The 18,328-nt window shown below is 42.1% G+C and overlaps 1 pseudogene; it reads left to right on the top strand.

Moving 5' to 3' along the window:
- The first annotated feature begins 227 nt into the window (after positions 1-227).
- Positions 228-1,660, top strand: LOC101700560 (eIF5-mimic protein 2 pseudogene; annotated as a pseudogene).
- Positions 1,661-18,328: the final 16,668 nt, after the last annotated feature.

Raw genomic sequence — 18,328 nt, 5'->3', positions numbered from 1 at the left:
ATGCCTGCTGGCCTCTCTGAATATCTCCCCTGCCCTAATCTTCCTTTTTTTTTTTTTTTTTGTAAGGATGAATTTTATTTTTTAAAAAAAGTCTTTTAAGGACTATAAATTACAAAGTAAAGCAGATCACTACGTGGAAATCTAGTGAATACATTTGTGCCGGTGCATGAAAAATTAAGTTATTCATTTAACAATTTTACTCCATTCACAATGTAATCAGCTCTAAAGCTCTTATTAAGGTTATTATACCTTTATTTCAAATTGTATCACATATTCCTCTGTCAAGACTTGTTTTAAATACCACAGTCTTGGCTAAGGAGAATGGCACCTTGAAAAGGGTCGACTTCTGCTCAGTCTCCGGTGGCCTCGGTCCCAGGCCATTTCCTTGTGAGCGAAGACCCTTCACAGTTGTCACTGTGAACACAACCCCAAGACCCACATATGGGCAGCAGCAAGAGCAGACGGAAATGAGAAGGCAGACATCTCTTCCCGCTTCCTTCCTCCTTCGCGTTAGTTCCGGTCGCAGAGGAGACCTCGCCTCACTTTTCGCTGCCCCAGGGATTTCTGGCTCTTTTCTTTGGCCTTAAATTCGGGTGTCTTTTATGAATAATCAAAAGCAGCAAAAGCCAACGCTATCAGGCCAGGGTTTTAAAACTAGAAAAAGAGATGAAAAAGAGAGGTTTGACCCTACTCAGTTTCAAGACTGTATTATTCAGGGCTTATCTGAAACTGGTACTGATTTGGAAGAGGTAGCTAAGCTTCTCGATGCTTCCGGAACAAAACTTGACTACCGCCTAGGCAGAAACGCCCTTTGACATCTTGGGGGCTGGTGGAATGCTGGCCCTGGGTGGCGCCCTGGCCTACGACTCAATGCGGACAGACGTCTGCGTATTCGCAACACAGGAGGACCTGGAGACCATGCAGGCGTTAGCGCAAGTTTTTAACAAGTTAATCAGGTGCTACAAATACCTGGAGAAAGGCTTTGAAGATGTGGTGAAAAAGCTGCTGCTGTTCTTAAAGGGTTTCTCCGAGTCAGAGCGGAACAAGTTGGCCATGTTGACGGGCGTGCTGCTGGCTAAAGGGACACTCAAGGCGCCTATCCTCATCGGCCTCTACAGCGAGAATCTGGTGAAAGGAGGGGTTTCAGCAGCGTTTGCTGTGGAGCTCTTCAAATCATGGATCAAGGAGAAAGGCATCAACGCGATGGCTGCAAGCCTTCGGAAAGTCAGCGTGGACAGCAGGCTGATAGAACTTTTTCCTGCCAATAAGCAGAGCATGGAGCACTTCATGAAGTACTTCACCGAGGCGGGTTTGAGGGAGCTGTCGGAGTATGTCCGGAACCAGCAGACCATCGGCACCCGGAAGGAGCTGCAGGAGCTTCAGGAGCAGATGTCCCGCGGCGACCCGTTCAAGGACATAATTTTAATCTTGCTTATCTTTAAGGTTCCCCTTCCAGTTGAAACTGGTTGAATCTAAAATGGCTGCAAGGTAACCACCAGAGGGCATCTGTCTCCATTACAATCCTGTCTGCAGATTGAATGACGCACAGGCCTAGTGCCACAACAGTTGGCCTTGAAAGGAGGGCTAGGGCTTGCCTGGATTCCCAGAAAGTCTCCACCAATTCCCAGAAAAGAGGTGAACATTCCTCCCCTTTATTAGCTTATCCCTCTTTCTGACTTCCATTATTTCTCTATAATCTCTCAACTCTTAAAGGGTTGAAAAACTGATTTGTGAGGGCTTTTTTTTTTTTTTTTAGTTAAGGTCTCAATATAGCTCAGGGTGGCCTCAGACTCTAGATTCTCCTTCCTCAACTTCCCAAGTGCTGGGATAACAGTGCCTGGGTTACTTTGTGAGTTTCATCCTCCATTTTTCTTCTTATCATTAGTTTTGAGACAGGGTCTTGTTGTGTAGCCCAGGCTGGTCTTGAACTTGAAATCCTTTTGCTTCAGCCTCCCAAATGCTGGAATTACAGCCTGCATCACTCTGCTTTTCACCACCCGTTCTTGGCTAAGAATAAAATTCTTCTTTGCCATTCAGTTGGCACTTGGTCTTGTTATTGGTTCCACAGTTCCCAGAGGGAAAAAGAACCCATGTCAGAGTCAAACATTGGTAACAGATCTGAAAAGTTGTACTTAAAGGTGTGGCTGTGGCAGTCAAAAATCTGAACTCTCCAGCTGGGCCTGGTGGTGCTCGCCTATAATCCTAGCACTCAGGAGGCTGAGGCAGGAGGATCACCTTGAGTTCTGGGCCAGCCTGAACTGCAAAGGAAGACCCTGCCTCAAACCCCCTCCCCCCCAAAAATCTGAACTCTCCTACTAGAGTGACTACTGCTGTTTGATTTGGAAAAGTGAAACTCTGAAAACTTTAGTTTCTGCACAGATAAAACAGGAATAAAAGTGACACTGACTTCATAAGTCTGCTGTGACTATTTTATTAAATGATGGAGGTCAAATTCAGCACAGAGCCTGGCACATGGAATAGCTTACAGACTTCAAAACAGCAACAGCCCAGAAGATGATGTCAAATCATGATAATGTTAACTGAGGCACAGAAAATAAAAGAAGTAAAGAGGAAAGCATGTAGGGAAAAGGGTGCTTTAGTTAGGCTGGGCAGGCAGTGGCAGCAGTGAGGTGATCGTGTGTGTGTGTGTGTGTGTGTGTGTGTGTGTGTGTGTGTGTGTGTGTGTTTCTGGGGACTGAACCCAGGGCCTTCATACTGAGCGACATCCTCAGCCCCCTTTGAGACAGGGTCTCACTAAGTTGTCTAGGTGGAATTGAACTTGGGATCCTTCTGCCTCAGCCTTCTTAAAGGCTGAGATTACAAGCATGCATCATTATGCTCAGGTACAAAAAGACTTTTTTAAAAATGTTACATAAAGAGATGTGAAGATTAAAATGAGATAGTATTGTTGTGCCCAGATTGTGAAGTCCCAGAGACCACCAGGAGGCCGTTTCCGATGTAAGCACACAAGGGTCGTTTATTCAAGCTTAAGCAGGGACTCTCAACTGTCACCGACACAGCGGATCGAGATTGAGAGCCCTGAGTCCCTAACTAGCAGGGTTTTTATTGAGAATACAACAAGCTTTGGTTATTAGTAGCCAGGTGATTGGTTAATACTTAATACATATGAAGTGTAGGGTTTTGGTTGGCTAGGCTTTGGGGGTCGAAGGGGATTACGTATTGGTTTTTGTGAGGGAGAAAAGGGGCAAAGATTAATGGCCGGTTGTTACATACTGATCGTTAGCAGACCCACTAACTAATGGCCACATCTATCTTGTGTGGACAGTCAGCTCATTAACTGCTTATCCTACAGATAGTGTGCCTGGAATGCTCTCTCCCCGGGTACACAGGTGGTTGGGTAATAAACTCAGGAATTTCAAGTGGTGAATTCCTAGTTTAAGCACAAATTTGAGAGAACAAAGGAGACGGCTCCAAAATGGAGTCATTTTGGTCCCACAGTATATAAAAGTGCAATGAGACTGTAATATCCTATAGAAGGTGAGCTAGCACATCATTCCATTTATACTGGAAATAAACTATTATGTTCATCCATTCATTCATTCACCCCTTCATAATTCCTTTTTTTCTTCTTCCTGACTGATGCACGATTGATGAAGTCTGGCTGTGAGCCTGCACCTGGATGGGTGTTGGCATAGACTCTCTCATGTGGGGTTTCACGGGGTGTAGTCATTGTCTCACAGCGGTCCTGGGAAGTTTGCAGTATTGTTGCCTTTGTTCAGATGAGGAAATTAGGAGTCACCTTTAACGATGTGCCTGAGATCAACCCTATTTATACACATTGCCATTGGCTGTCTCCATTACCAGGGAAAACACCTTGAGGGCAAGATGTTATTTTTAAGGGCTCTTGGGGATGTGCATTGAAAGGTTCTCTCCTCCTGGCTAAAGTCTGCCGTGTGTAGCCCAAACCACAAGAATGAAGACAAGTTGGGCCCAGCCAGGCTGGCTTTCCTCCCAAGGAAACATCTTCTGTGAATCTGGCCTCTTGGGCTCCAGGGGACAATGTGCAGCTACCATTAAAAGAAGCAAATATATTCTCTGTGTCAGCTAAGTGACCTGACAGTGTGACACCAGTACTTTTTCTCCTCTGCAAGTCTGAGGGTTTCAGATCAGGGCTGAGGGGTTGGCGCCCTGCAGTAAAGCACTGGGTCTGGTGTTCGGCTTGGGTTCTGTTTCCTTCATGCAGTGTGACCGTGGGACAATCATTTAACCACTGGCCCTCAGATTCTTTGCCTAGGAAATAGAGAGGACTCTACTGAAAGCAGAGTAATTAAAAAGAAATGAAACATCTTGTAACCTGCATTGTGCACACTTGAGTGCTATCCTTGGGGTTTTGTGGAAATGACTAGAAAGCATGAGGGTGGGTGACAGCTCCAGGGGGGAGCATGCTGGTGCATTTCACCCAGGAAGTGCACATCTTCACCTGTCTGCATATGCAGTCATTTCCAACTTTTTTTTTTTTTGTCATTTCCAACTTTATGGATGGATTCTCCATTGGGGGATCCACCAATGTCAGCCAGCCTGCAGGCCACCCACTGCCTTGCTCATCCCTGCAAGCCAGCTTCTCCTGCCTTCTCACCTGGAAGGTGCCAGGAGGACAAGACAGTACAGCTTACTTGAAATGAGGCTCAGTGGGAGGAAGGAGGAGGTGGGAGGGAGGAAGGAAGAGACACAGAAAGGAGGCTGGTTTCTTCTCCTTAACCCCAGCCTCAGCCTCCGTACTGCTCATCTTAACTCCTGTCCCCAGCCCAGATTCTGATCCTGAATTGCCCAGGGCTCCTGTTCCTTCATTTTCTTCAATTTCTTTCCCCTCAGCTCAGTTACACTTAAGCAGTGCAGACCTAGAGGAGAGGTAAAGGAAGGAATAATAATGTTTGAAGCATTTGAACACCACAATGTAGTGTACAGAGTTGTTCCACGTCCATAGCCCTACACAAGCCTTCCAGAGAAGCTCCTGCCATTGTCACCCCCCTTTCCAAGTGGGAGCTGTGGTGTGGTAAGCTCACCTGGTTGATTCACAGCCATATGCCTTGGATGTGCTAGATCTAGGCCTGGACCCTAAGGTCCAAATCTTGGGAACTTTCTCCAGTTTATAGGGGGCAAAGGAATGCTTCTTAGAGGAAACCTGCACCTTAGCAGAAGTAAAATAAAAATTATCTATGAAATATCAGGAAAATTTTAGATAAATTACCCCATCTACAAGCCCTGCCCAATCTAAACATCACCTTTTGTTTTTCAAGGAAACTCAGATCACACTACTGGTGAAAAAAATCACACAGCATCTCTTGGTGCTCAGGCCACTCAAAGAAACACTTAGAAACTTGCAGTGAAGTTAAATGAAGGTGTCTGTCTTTCACACTTGGCCCAATTCAGAGAATAAGGCGTGCAGACTCATGAGTCCCCATGTGTTAATGCCTTCCTTTCTCCAAGATAAAAGGACAGAGCTGGAAAATGTCACCATCTGTTGTAGAACAAATGTGAGTTCAATTATCAACATCAGTCCACTTTAAGGTAGGTTTTATTTTTATACCTTTACGAAGACCATCAGAATATGACTCCAAAAGAAAGAAAGAAAGAAAGAAAGAGAAAGAAAGAAAGAGAGAAAAAGAATATGACTCCAGGGCCTGGAATATTATTAATATTAAAAGAACTGTTATGCTATCAATTGAATTAGAATGGGCTTGCAGATAACAGTGTATTCATAGAAGAATGTTCCGCTAAGGATGAAGGTAAGGAAACCAAAACAGTCAAAATGACACCACCTAAGCCCTCTCTGGAGGACAAGACATCTGATTTTAACTGCAGGACAAATTCTTCTTTGGATCACATCTTGCTCACCTGAGTCTTCAAGCCTATCCTTGAGATAACATTTAACTTATTTTCTGTTCTTGAGAATAAAACCTTAAAAATACCCTAGTTTCTTTCTTTGATCCTTCTGGTACAGTTACTACTTATGCCGTGAAACCATACCCAACTCTCGTTATACTACTGCTGAAAGACTCTTCTCTGAACCCCAAATCTTCTTTAGACCCTCAGCAGGAGGCTGTTGGAGATCAGCACCTTGGCCCCCTGTGGTGAACTGAACAGAAATGTAACTTCAGGATCTGGACCCCAGACTGCATCTGCTTCCTGATCTAGAAAGACCCATAGGTCTCTGTGACCCATCAGCACATTAACAGACCAGTCATCTAACTGCTGCCTGGGAACAGGAACCTAAGGATCCACGATGGCCAGCTTTGGAAGCTCAGTGGCCAACATGGAGTCCCCCAGAGAGCAAGGCAGGGCCGATGACTGTGGTAAATATGGGTCCGACAAGGATTCATGATATTCTTTATTCATCCACTGTACTGTAGGTAAAGTACGCTTTCTAAATCCTTAGTTGTAAACATAGTTATGTATTTCTCAAGCTAAAAACACTACCTAGCTGTCTTCCCCTGCCTTCAGGATAAAGTCAGAGCTCAAGGCTCTCCTCACTGCAGCCTGTTTTCTTCTACAACCTCATGTCTCGCAGCCTCATCTCCCCAGCCCCATTACCCCCAGGGAGGCACAGCCTGGGCTCCGGGTCAGTAGATGAGGAGTGCACACCACCCTGTCCTCAGCCCGCATCGGTGCTCATGAAGGCCACAGGTGAATGGGCAGTTCCGGTATAGAGTACCAGGTAGTGAAGTTCTAGATATTACGGGGACTCTTAGAAAGGACACCTAGGAGTCAGAAGATAGAGAAGACTTTCCGAAAGGAGTGACATTTAAGCTAGCACTAGATGATCACAGGAGATCTTGATGGTTAGGAGGCAGCGTTTAGGTAAATAGAAAAGAAGTGCAAGTGCAGGAGGCAAATGTGAACCTGAACTCCAGAAAACAAAGGGAAAAGGGCTGTTTCTGGCATTGTGAATGCCACAGTATGGACCTGAAATGTCCCCCAAGACCCATGTGATGAAGGTTTAGTCCCCAGCTTTGTGCTGTTGGGAGGTGGTGGAAACTTTAAGAGGTAAGGGGCAGATAGAAGGACTTCTGGTCATTGAGGGTGTGCCCGGAAGGAGGCAGGGGTCTTGGCCTCTTTTCTTTCTTTTATTCCCCAACATAAAGTAAATGGGCTTCCTCCATCACTCACTCCTGCCATGATGCACTGCCTCTCCATTGAGCCCCCAAACAGGGCCAAGTGACAATGGACTTAAACCTCAAAAAACCCAGAGGCAAAACAAAGATTTCTTCTTTTGGGGGGGATTACTGGGGCTTGAACTCAGGACCTTCTCATGGAGCTATAGTCCAAGCCCTTTTTAAAATTTCTTATGCTGATACAGGGCCTTGCTAAGTGGATAAGTTGCCTAGGCTGGGCTCAAACTTTTGATCCCCCTGCTTCAGACTCCCAGAGTGCTGAGAACCTTTCTTCTTTTTAAGTTATCTCATTGTGTTATAATGATGGAAGGCTGACTAATACAGTGAGACTCCCTAGGGTGATTGTGGTGGTGCATGCCAGTCATCCCAACACTCGGGAGACTGAGGCAGGAGGGTTGTGAATTTGAAGACTGCCTAGGTTACATAGAAAGAGTCTGTCAAAAAAAAAAAGCCATGGAACTAGAGGTAGACAGGATGCAGATTTTGCCAAAGCTTTCTAAGCCTTGCCAAAGAGTTTAGCCTTTCTCTTGAGGATTGTAGGAAACTAGTGAGATGTTTTAAGTTTAAGTTGAGGTGAACAAAAAATTAAGGGGAGAGAAAGACAGACAGAGAGAGTCAGAGAGAGACAGAGAGAGTTAGAGAGATTTAAGTGACAGAGAAATGAGTCAAGAGAACACCAAACTATATTAGCTTCCCTTAGTCAACATACATTTGTTCAAAGCAATTGTACAAAGCTGTGTGATACCTGGGAGGAAATACACAACAAAGAACACCCCAAGCTACCACAACTCTTACTTAAAAACTGCAGAGTCTCCAGGCATGGTGATACACGCCTGTAATCACAGCATTTTGGGAGGCTGAGACAGAAGGATAGCAAATTTGAGCCCAACCTGGGCCACTTAGTGACTTAGCAAGACCCAGTTTCAAAATAAAAAGTAAAGAAATAGGACTGGGGATGTAGCTCAGTGTAAAGACCCTGGGTTCAATCCCAGTGCCACAGTAAATAAATAAATAAACACTGAATAATCTCTCTTATTTCTTGGGTTTTCCCCCTTCCCCTGCCCTCCCTTCACTCCCTCCATCCCTCTCTGTTTACAAAGACTTTGTTTCAATTTTTTCATTTTCTCATATTAATTCTATTCCCTTCTTTCCTTTCCCAACCCATCCCACTTCCCCTTCACCCTTTTTCTTCCTGTTTCATATTATCTATTATATTTTTTCATTCTTACTTGCACTTTCAGTTTCTCACACTAGAGAAACTATTTGGTATTTACACATGTGTTTCCTATTTCACTTGAGTATCTCTTCAATGTGCATCCATTTAGCAAAAAGTGTCTCTAATTTCTTGCTTTTTATGGCTGAGTAGTACTCCATTTTATAAAAAAAACATATTTTTTTTAATCCAGTCTCCAGTTGATGGGCATTTGGACTGTTTCCAAGTTTTAGCTATTACAAACTGTGCTGCTATGAACATCACTGTGCTATATATATATCACTGTGGTATGATTCTTTTAATTCTTTGGGGAAGATACCCAGCAGGGGGAATAGCTGGGTCAAATGGGACTTCCAGTCCTAGCTCTTTGAGGTATCTCCATACTGATTTCCCCAGGGGTTGCACCAGTCTACACTCCCACCAGCAATGGAGAAGTGTTCCTCTTTCCCCAGAGCCCCACCAGCATTTACTATTGGTTGATTTCATGATAGCAGCCATTCTTTCTGGAGTGAGGTGGGATCTCAGCGTGGTTTTCATTTGGATCTCTCAAATGACCAGTAATGTTGAACATGTTTTCATATGTTTATTTGCTATTTCTACTTCTTTGTCTGAGAAAAGTGTGTTCATTTCAAATGCCCATTTTTGGATTAGGTCTTTAAATTTGGGAGGTCTGATCTTTTAAAATTCTTTATAGATTCGAGATAGTAGATCTTTGTCTGAGGAAGAGCAGGTGAAGATTTTTTTCCACATTGTGGGTTGTCTCTTCACATTGCTGGTGGTTTCTCTTGCTGTGCAGAAGCCTTTCAATAAGAAGAGATCCCACTTGTTGATTGTTTGTGCCAGTTCACGTGCAACTGAGGTTTTGTTCATAAAATCTTTTCCTACCCCAATGTCTTCAAGAGTTCTATCTAACCTCTGTTCCAGCCAGTTCAGTGTTTCTATTTTAATATTTAGATCTTTAATCCATTTCAATTTTAGTTTAGTGCATGGTGAGAGATATAGGCTTAGTTTTAATCTTTGGCAAGTTGAAAGCCAATATTTCCAGCACCATTTATTAAAGAGGCTATCTTTCCTCCAGTGAGGGTGTTTGGCTCCTTTGTCAAAGGTGAGATGTCTGAGTGTGTCTGGCGTTGTTTCTGCCTCTTCTAATCTGTTCCACTGGTCTTGAGGTCTGTTTCTTTGCCAGTACCATGCTGTTTGTATCACAGTAGCTTTGTAGTATAGTTTCAATTTGGGGGTTGTAATACCCCCTGCCATGTCTCTGTTACCTAGAATTGCTTTTGCTATTCTGAGTCTCTTCTTGTTCCAAATGAATTTTTGGATTGTTTTCTCAAGGTCCGTGAAGTATGCTGCTGGGATTTCAATTGGGATTGCATTGAATCTACATAGCAGTTTTGGAAATACGGCCCTTTTCACTATGTTGACCCTTCCTACCCAGGACCAAGGGATGACTTTCCATTTTCTGATATTGTCTTCAATCTCTCTTTTCAGAGTGCTATAGATTTCAGAGAAGAGGTCTTTGATTTCTTTTGTTAGGTTGATTCCTAGTTATTTCAGTTTTTTGGATGCTATTGAAAAAGGAATTCTTTGCCCTATTTCTCTTTCAGTAAGTCTGTTGTTCGTATAGAGCAAAGCTATTGATTTTTGTGTGTTGACCTTGCATCCAGCTACTCTACTGAATGTGGTTATTAAATCTAGAAGACTTTTGGTGGAGTTCTTGGGGTCTTTTATGTAGAGTACCATGTAATCTGGAAATAATGACAATTTGACTTCTTCATTTCCTATCTTTATTCCTTTTATTTCTTACTCTTGTCTAATTACCCTGGCTAATGTTTCCAAAACTATATTGAACAGGAGTAGTGATAGTGGACATCCTTGTCTTGTTCTTGATTTGAGTGTGAAGGATTTCAGCTTTTGACCATTTTGTATGATATTGGTTGTTGGTTTTTCATAGATGACTTTTATCAGATAGAGGTCGAGACCATCTATTCCAATTTATTGTAGGGTTTTTATCATAAGTGCATGTTGGATTTTGTCAAATGCTTTTTCTGCATCTATTGAGATGATCATATGGTTTTTGTCCTTGGCTCTATTGATACAGTGTATTACATTAATTGATTTTCATATATTGAACCATCCCTGCATCCCTGGGATGAATCCCACTTGATCAGGGTGTATGATCTTCTTGATGATCTTCTGCATTCTATTTGCCAGTATCTTATTAAGGATTTTTGCATCTATCTTCATTAGTGAGATTGGCTTATAGTTCTCTTTTTTTGGTTGGGTCTTTCTCTGTTTTGGGGATCAAGGTGATACTTGCTTCCAGGAATGAATTTGGGAGTATTGCTTCTCTTTCAATTTCATTGAAGAGTTTAAACAGTAGTGGCAGTAGTTTATCTCTAAATGTCTTGTAGAATCCAGCAGTGAAGCCATCAGGACCCAGGGATTTCTTAGGTGGTAAGTTTTTAATTACGTTTTCAATTTCATTGATTGATATTGGGTTGTTCAGAATTTTTAGATCTTCTTTGTTCAACTTTGCTAATTCATATGTATCTAGGAATCTGTCCATTTCTTCTGTGTTTTCCACCTTATTGTTGTATAGGTTCTGGAAGTAGGTATTGATGATCCTCAGGATTTCTGCTGAGACTGTTGTAATTTTACCTTTTTCATTCCTAATTACATGGATTTGGGCCTTTTCTTTCCTTTTTTTGATAAGGTTGGCTAAGGGTTTGTCATTTTTGTTTATTCTTTTGAAGAACCAAATCTTGGCTTCATTGATTTTTTTGTATCATTCTCTTAGTCTCCATTGCATTGATTTCTCCTCTGATCTTTATAATTTCCTCCCTTGTATGAGCTTTGGGTTTGTCCTGGTCTTCTTTTTCTAGAAGCTTGAGGTTCAGCATCAGGTTGTTTAATTGGGCTCATTCTGTTTTCCTCATATGAGTATTCACTGCTATGAATTTCCCTTGTAAGACTGCTTTCATTGTGTCCATAGATCCCCATATGTTGTATTGTCATTGTCATTTAATTGTGGGAACTGTCTGATTTCTTCTTGAATTTCCTCTGTGATCCATTGGTTATTCAGAAGTGTGTTGTTCAATTTCCATGTGTTTATGAAATTCTTGCAGTTTCTTTTGCTATTGATCTCCAATTTCATCACACTATTGTCTGATAATATACAGGGGATAACTTAAATTCCTTTCCACTTACCTAAATATGTTCTATGAGCGAGTATGTGGTCTATTTTGGAGAACGACCCATGTGCACCTGAAAAGAATGTGTGTTCTGATTTTGTGAGGTGGAACACTCTGTAAACATGTGTTAAGTTCATTTGTTCAAGAGTTTAATTGAGTTCTAGTATTTCGTTGCCTATTTTTTGTCTAGTTCACCTATCTATTTGTGACAGTGGGGTATTGACGTCCCCCACTACTATTGTATTAGTGCTTATATGGGTTTTCATGTCTTTTAGTATTTGTTTTATATAGTTGGGTGCATTAGTGTTTGTGCATAGCTATTTATGATTGTCATCTCTTCCTCTTGGATTCTTCCCTTCTTTGTCTCTCAATCAGTGTTGGTTTGAAATCCACTTGATCTGCAAAGAGGATAGCTACTCCTGCTTTTTTTCGGGTTCCTGTAGCATGGTGTATTGCTTTTCACCCTTTAATTTTCAGTCCATGAGTTTCTTTTTGAATTAAGTGTGTTTCTTGTATGCAGCAAATTGTTGGATTTTGCTTTTTGACCCACTCTGCCAGTCTATTTCTTTTGATTCGTGAATTGAGACCATTAACATTGATGGTTATAACGGATACATATTGATTTATCATTGTCATGACTTCTTTTTGTTGGATTCTCCCCCCCCTTCGCTTTTAATTTCTTGTCGTGCCTGGTGTATTCATTCTGCTGGGCTTTCTGGGGTTGTGATCCTTATTGCCTTTTCCTAGGATATTGTCTAAAATTTTTTGGAGTGCTGTTTTGGTATTCATGAGGTTCCTAAGGTGTTTTTTGTCATGAAAGTATTTTATTTCTCCATCCATTTTGAAAGATAGTTTTGCAGGGTACATCAACCTGGGTTGGAGATTGTTTTCCTTTAGGGCTTGAAATACATCACTCCAAGCTCTTCTTGCCTTGAGGGTTTGCATTGAGATGTCTGCTGTGATTCTGATGGATTTTCCTTTGTATGTGATTTGTTTCTTTTTTCTAATTGATTTTAGAACTTTGTTCTTCTCTTGCGTTTCTGGAATCTTAACAATTACATGCCTATGTGTAGATATTTTTTGATCAAGGCTAGTTGGAGTCCTATATGCCTCACTTATCTGTATGTCAAGTTCTTTTCCCCTGCTTGGGAAGTTTTCTGCCATCACTTCTGTGAACAGTTTTTTTTATGTCACGTGCACTCTCTCTTGTTTCTTCATTGACTCCAATCAGTCTTATGTTATTCTTTTTTGCATCATCTAGCAGCTGCTGGATTGATTTTTTGTGGTCCCTTACAATTTTATAGCAACTTTTCTTTTCCTGGTCACTAATTGCAGTCTTATATTCTACATCTGAAATTCTGTCCTCACATTGGTTCATTATGCTGTGTAGACTTTCAGTGGAGTTTTTAATCTCCTGGAAATCTGTTTGCATCTGTTTTATGGATTCCATTCGTTTTTTATGTTGGGATTCCATCATGTTCCTCAGCTCCTCTATTTTTTTTTTAATCTATGTCCTCTCTTGATTTCTTAATCATGTCTTGCAATATGGGCGCAATCTCTGCTGTTACGTGAGAAATTATTTCTGATTTCATTTTTTACAGATCCTCTTTTGTTGCTAATTCAGGAAGTCCAGGTGGTTGAGTATCAGATTGTTCCATCTTGTTTCCCTTTGGGGTTGCTGTAGGTGATCTGTAATCCTGGTTCTGAGGCTTATTTGCTTGTCTTCTCATTTTGATGGAGGGGCAGTGGTGGTGGTAGTGGTGGTGGTGCTGCTGCTGGCACCTGCGTGGCTCACCTCCTCTGTGCTGAGGGTGGTGGTAGGTTGGCCTGGAAGCCCCCTACTCTGCATTGGGAGCTGTGGTATCTCAACCCGGAAACCTCCTCTGTGCTGGGAGCTGTAGCACATTGACCTGTACTTTCTGTTTCTTGAATTTGTCTGCTCTAAGGACTTTGTATAAGTGAAATCATACGCTATCCTTTTGTATTGGTTTATTTCACTTAGCATAATGTCTTCAAGGTTTTACCATGTAGCACATTGTAGGATTTCCTTGCTTTTTAAGGTGAATACAACTCCACTGTATGTTTATTTCACATTTTATTCATCCACTCATTGATGGACATGTGGATTACTTCCTTTTAGCTATTGTGAGCATGTGGGAATAAACAGAAGTGACAAGTCCCTCTTCAGGGCCTTGCTTTGAATTCTTTTAGGTATATACTGAAAGTAGGACTGCTTGATCATATGACAATTTTATCAAATTACATAATTTTATCCTAATGTGAATCTTAAAACATATTGTTTTGTGTGCTTGAATGATTTCATTACATAACAGGATTCTTTCACTCAAGTTCAATCTCTATTTTTTCAGTCAAGAAATATTAATTAAGTACTTACATTGTTCTAATCACTGAGTATACAGCACCAGCCCAAACAGGAGAAAGTCTTTTCTACAAATTTGAAAACTAACTGAATATTTATTAATTTTTAGAAGTTATTCTTATCTTGTTAACTTTAATGGTATTGTGGGTATGTTTTCAAAGGGAGTTTTTAGAGTTGAAAGTTTTTAGACACACATACTAAAAGCTTTATATATAGTAAGCTAACATGATATGTGGGACTTGCCCAGTGGGAGCTGGGTATAGTGGTGTATGCCTGTAATCCCAGCTACTTGGGACACTGAGGCAGGAGGATCACAGGTTTGAGACCAGCCAAGGCAAATTAGTGAGACTGTCTAAAAATAGAGGTGTTAGAGGGTGTGGCTCAGTGCCCGAGCTTTTGCCTAGCATGCACAAGGCCCTGTCTCCAATCCCCAGCATGGTGGGTTGGGGAGGCCCAGTGAGATGGTGGTTGCAGGCCAGAGGGTGAGGGTGCAGATGAAACAGGAGTCAGTGATTGTGAACTGAGTAAGGACTGTGAGGAGATTCACTGTGCTGCTCTTTGTACTTTTTAAAAAAATATTATTTTATTGGTACATTTTAGGTATACAGTATAATGACATTCATCATTAGAAATTTGCTCTTCGTAATTTTGTGCATGAATAATATCTTCAATAATAAAAGGCAGTTGTGGTGTATAGTCCTAGCATTTTCAGAGGGTGAGGCAGGAGGATCACAACTTTGGACTCAGCACAGCAATTTAGCAACTGTGGTGGATTAGCTAATGGTCTACTTGTAATGCCCAGCTGAACTGAATCAGCTTGGTCTGGATGTGGAAGACCCACTTGAGGACTGTTGCCAATAGCCATAAAAAGAGAACTGGAGGGGAAGATTTGGGGCTGTTGATTTTCCAGGAGAAGATTGCTGCGGTTTGTTTTCCTGATGTGAACTTGGCTGTTTTTTGGTAGAGGAGGAGCTCAGGGCTTCCCTGTTGCTGGGAATGGCTGCTGTCCTGGTCAGGGGAGCTCTGATCTTCACCATGAGCATAACTTCCTGGCTCCAATGTAGATCCCTCAGCCTGGAGGCACAAATCCTTCATCCCATCAAATTGGTGAAGGTTTTCTGGCTTCCACCACTGGCCTTTGGGCCTTCCGGGTGCAGATCCTCAACACTGACAAGCATGAGACATTGCTGTGGGCTTTGGCCTCTGGCTGGACTCATGGAGGACATTGCTTTGGACTCTAAGCCTTTAGCTGGACTTGTGTGGGACATTGCTGTGGGATCCAGGCCCTTGGCTGGATTCTTTGGGCCTCTAGTGTATGGCTAATCTCTTGTACTCCTCTGTATTTGACTTTTTTGGGTAAATATAAAATAATCCTATAAACTATGTGTACTGTGTTAAATATATTCCCTTGCCAAAACCCTGACTACAATAGCAATCCAGTGAGACCCTCTCTCAAATAAAAATTTTAAAAAGGGCTGGGGATGTACCTCAGTGCAAAGGCCTTGGATTTAATGCTCAGTATAGTAAGAAAAGAAAAGTGAAGAAAGAGAAGACTTTCCCTTGTGGAGTTTACTTTTTAGTATTGGAATTTGTGCTTATGATGACATCATATCAAAGTAAGGTGATGTGATGCCACAGTGCCTGAAGGAACAGGGGCTGAGCAGCAGGTTAGATGAATGTGAGCCAGGAAACTGAGCTCCTACCCGGGACCTAAAATGCAGGCATCCTGGATTCCAAAGAGCCAACTTGACACAGACAGTGTCTTGGGAGTGGATGCTTCTGGACTATCCTGAGCATGTCTAAGTACATAATTAATTTGTAATTGCTCATCAGCAAATATGCAACAAAATATTCATTTTTAAAAGAATTACGAGGTCTGTTATTAAAAATAACTCATTGAGCCCAGCGTGGTAGCAGACGTATGTAATCCCAGCACTTGGGAAGCTGAGGCAGGAGGATCACATGAGTGTGAGGCCAGCTTGAACTGCATAGTGAGGTCCTGTCTCAAAAATCAACAACCAGGGCCCGGGGAATTAGCTCAGTGGTTCTGCCTCCTGCTCTGCAAGCACAAGGAGCTGAGTTCGATCCCCAGTACCAAAAGGAGAAAAGAAAAAATCAACAACCAAAAAAACAAAACCCCTCTGACAATTTGAAAAGTGTTAATTATTAATTATACAATGTGACAACTTAAAAAACAGAAAATGCACCACACTACAATCAAAATAATGACGTTATAAGCAAGTGAAAAACAAAATGAGCAGATTCACCTCTCTAATGTTACTGGTTTCAGGAAAACAAACTAGTGGCACTAAATTAACATACTTGATCTCACATGGGTATTTAATTTAAAAATACAATGTACAATGTAGGGTGGTTTTTTTTAGTATTATAGTGGTATGAGAATAATAGGGAAAGACATTCATAAACTAGTTTGCACGTACTTTAAAAAATTATAATGAAATGAATTACATCAGCCCTGGGGGTCCATAGGATTGTTTTCTCTGTAAATTGTACTCATTCATTTCTAAAGAAAAACTCCGGTATAAAGTATACATTGTTTTCAGGTATAGAGGAGGACCGATTTCGATGTGAAAACCCAGGTAGGAAACTGAACAGTATGTTGGCAGGGGAGTTGGATATGAAAAATTAGATTCCAGAGCCATCGTGGGAGTAAATCTGCCCCTTCTGGAGGACCGGGCATCACGTAGATACTGGAAGTGAATGAGAAATGTTTGAGCCCGTGAACTAAGAAAATAGCCATGCCATTCTCAGATACTGGTTTTTCAAGAAGAGAAGCTAATTTAGGGCAAGAAGAGATATGCTGCATTTGAAAAACAAAAATAGCATGGTAAGTAACCGGAAGTATGAAGCAGGTTCTTGGAGGACATTAATTCTTGTCTTCACCACGACTAGTAGTTCATTCCACTAGTACACTTGGGCCCTGTGGTCCGCTACGCCCCGCACACCCTGGCTAGGGCTGGGTAGGAAAGATACAACTGAGCCCTGAGCAAGGCTACTTCTCCAGACCAGAGGTTCAGACAGGGCTTCCTGAGCCCCAAACTGGAAGGCACCGGCCAGCAGAACCCAGGGCCACGCGGGGAGAGCAAAGGGACCCAGGGCATCCCCTCCCTGCTCCAGCCAGAAGGAGCGGCTGGCCTGACCTGCAGCCGGGATTTATGAGTTGTTACTTAAAGTCGTTTGTATGTATCTCCTGTTTGCAGTTCAGATTACAATCAGTAAACAACCAACCTCCCAAAAGAAAAAAACATTTCCGGTTTGGAAACGTGAGGCCATCTGTTTCTCATTCTATCCCGTTCTGCATTGGATTTCTTCTCTTTGCTCCTCTCTCCCTCCCACCCCCTAGAATGCACTGCTCAGCCCCGTACCTAGGGAGCTTATTTGACTACGTTTGCTTTAAGGAGAATGCTGGGTTTGTTACTGGGATTACACTGAAAAATTTCTTGTTTCCATTCAGAATAGGTATCTTGGATTTACTTAAATTTTTTCTCCATGAAAATTCTGTACTTAAACAAACAAGTGAAACTAAATACAGTAATAGGTACAATCGCGTCTGATTAAGCCGAATGTCATTTTGTTGAAGGCGTTACAAAATCACATTTTAATGTCCTGTTAACAGGCACCTTTAAATTTAGCCAAAGGATACTTGTTGACTTCTCCATCAGTTGAAGTTAAAAGTGCAACTGCCAGACTACGGTGGAGGTAGCTACAATGTCGCCAGCCGGCTTCTCTCCTGGGATGCACGAGTCTCTCTAGAAACCGTCTCTAATTTGCTTTAGTCTGGTGTTATAGGTCCCTCTTGTGTTGGTTGCTGATATTGTCTTGCTTCTGTTCCTAGAACCAGGAGGGTTGACCCTGAATTGAGTTCATCTGTGTATTGTAGTCAGTGTCCTCCTCCCCAGCAGCGTCTTCACCATCATCATGATCACTACCATCGCCTCCATCACCATCATCGTCACCAGTGCCACGTGGGATACTTCAAATCCTGTGCGTCGGAGCTAGATAGAACTGCAGTAATTGATTCATCTTGTGGCACTGAGGGTTAACCAAGGATTTCACATTGGGTTACATTTCCAGCTCCTTTTAATTTTTTTTTTAAATTTTGGGACCAAATCCCCCTAAACTGTAAATTTTCCAGCCTCCTAGAATGCTCAGATTACAGGGTTGTGTGTGTGTGTGTGTGTGTGTGTGTGTGTGTATGTGTGTGTGTGACTATTGTGGCTTGGATCTGAATTTTTTCTTTCTTCTCAGTTGTGTTCCCTTGACCAACCTACTTACACCTTTGCTTGTCAGTTACTGCACTGATTAAGTGAAGGTGACACTAATGCTTACAGAATCATTTTCAGGATAAAAAGGAAAATGTACTGCATATATAGTGTCTGATGTAAAG

The sequence above is a fragment of the Heterocephalus glaber genome, unplaced genomic scaffold (genome assembly GCF_053883595.1).
Source record: "Heterocephalus glaber isolate CG9 unplaced genomic scaffold, H.glaber_assembly_v1.0 deba00001431, whole genome shotgun sequence".
NCBI classification, from domain to species: domain Eukaryota; kingdom Metazoa; phylum Chordata; class Mammalia; order Rodentia; family Bathyergidae; genus Heterocephalus; species Heterocephalus glaber.
The sequence above is the reverse complement of the archived record's forward strand: the minus strand, read 5'-3'. Positions and strand labels throughout refer to the sequence as shown.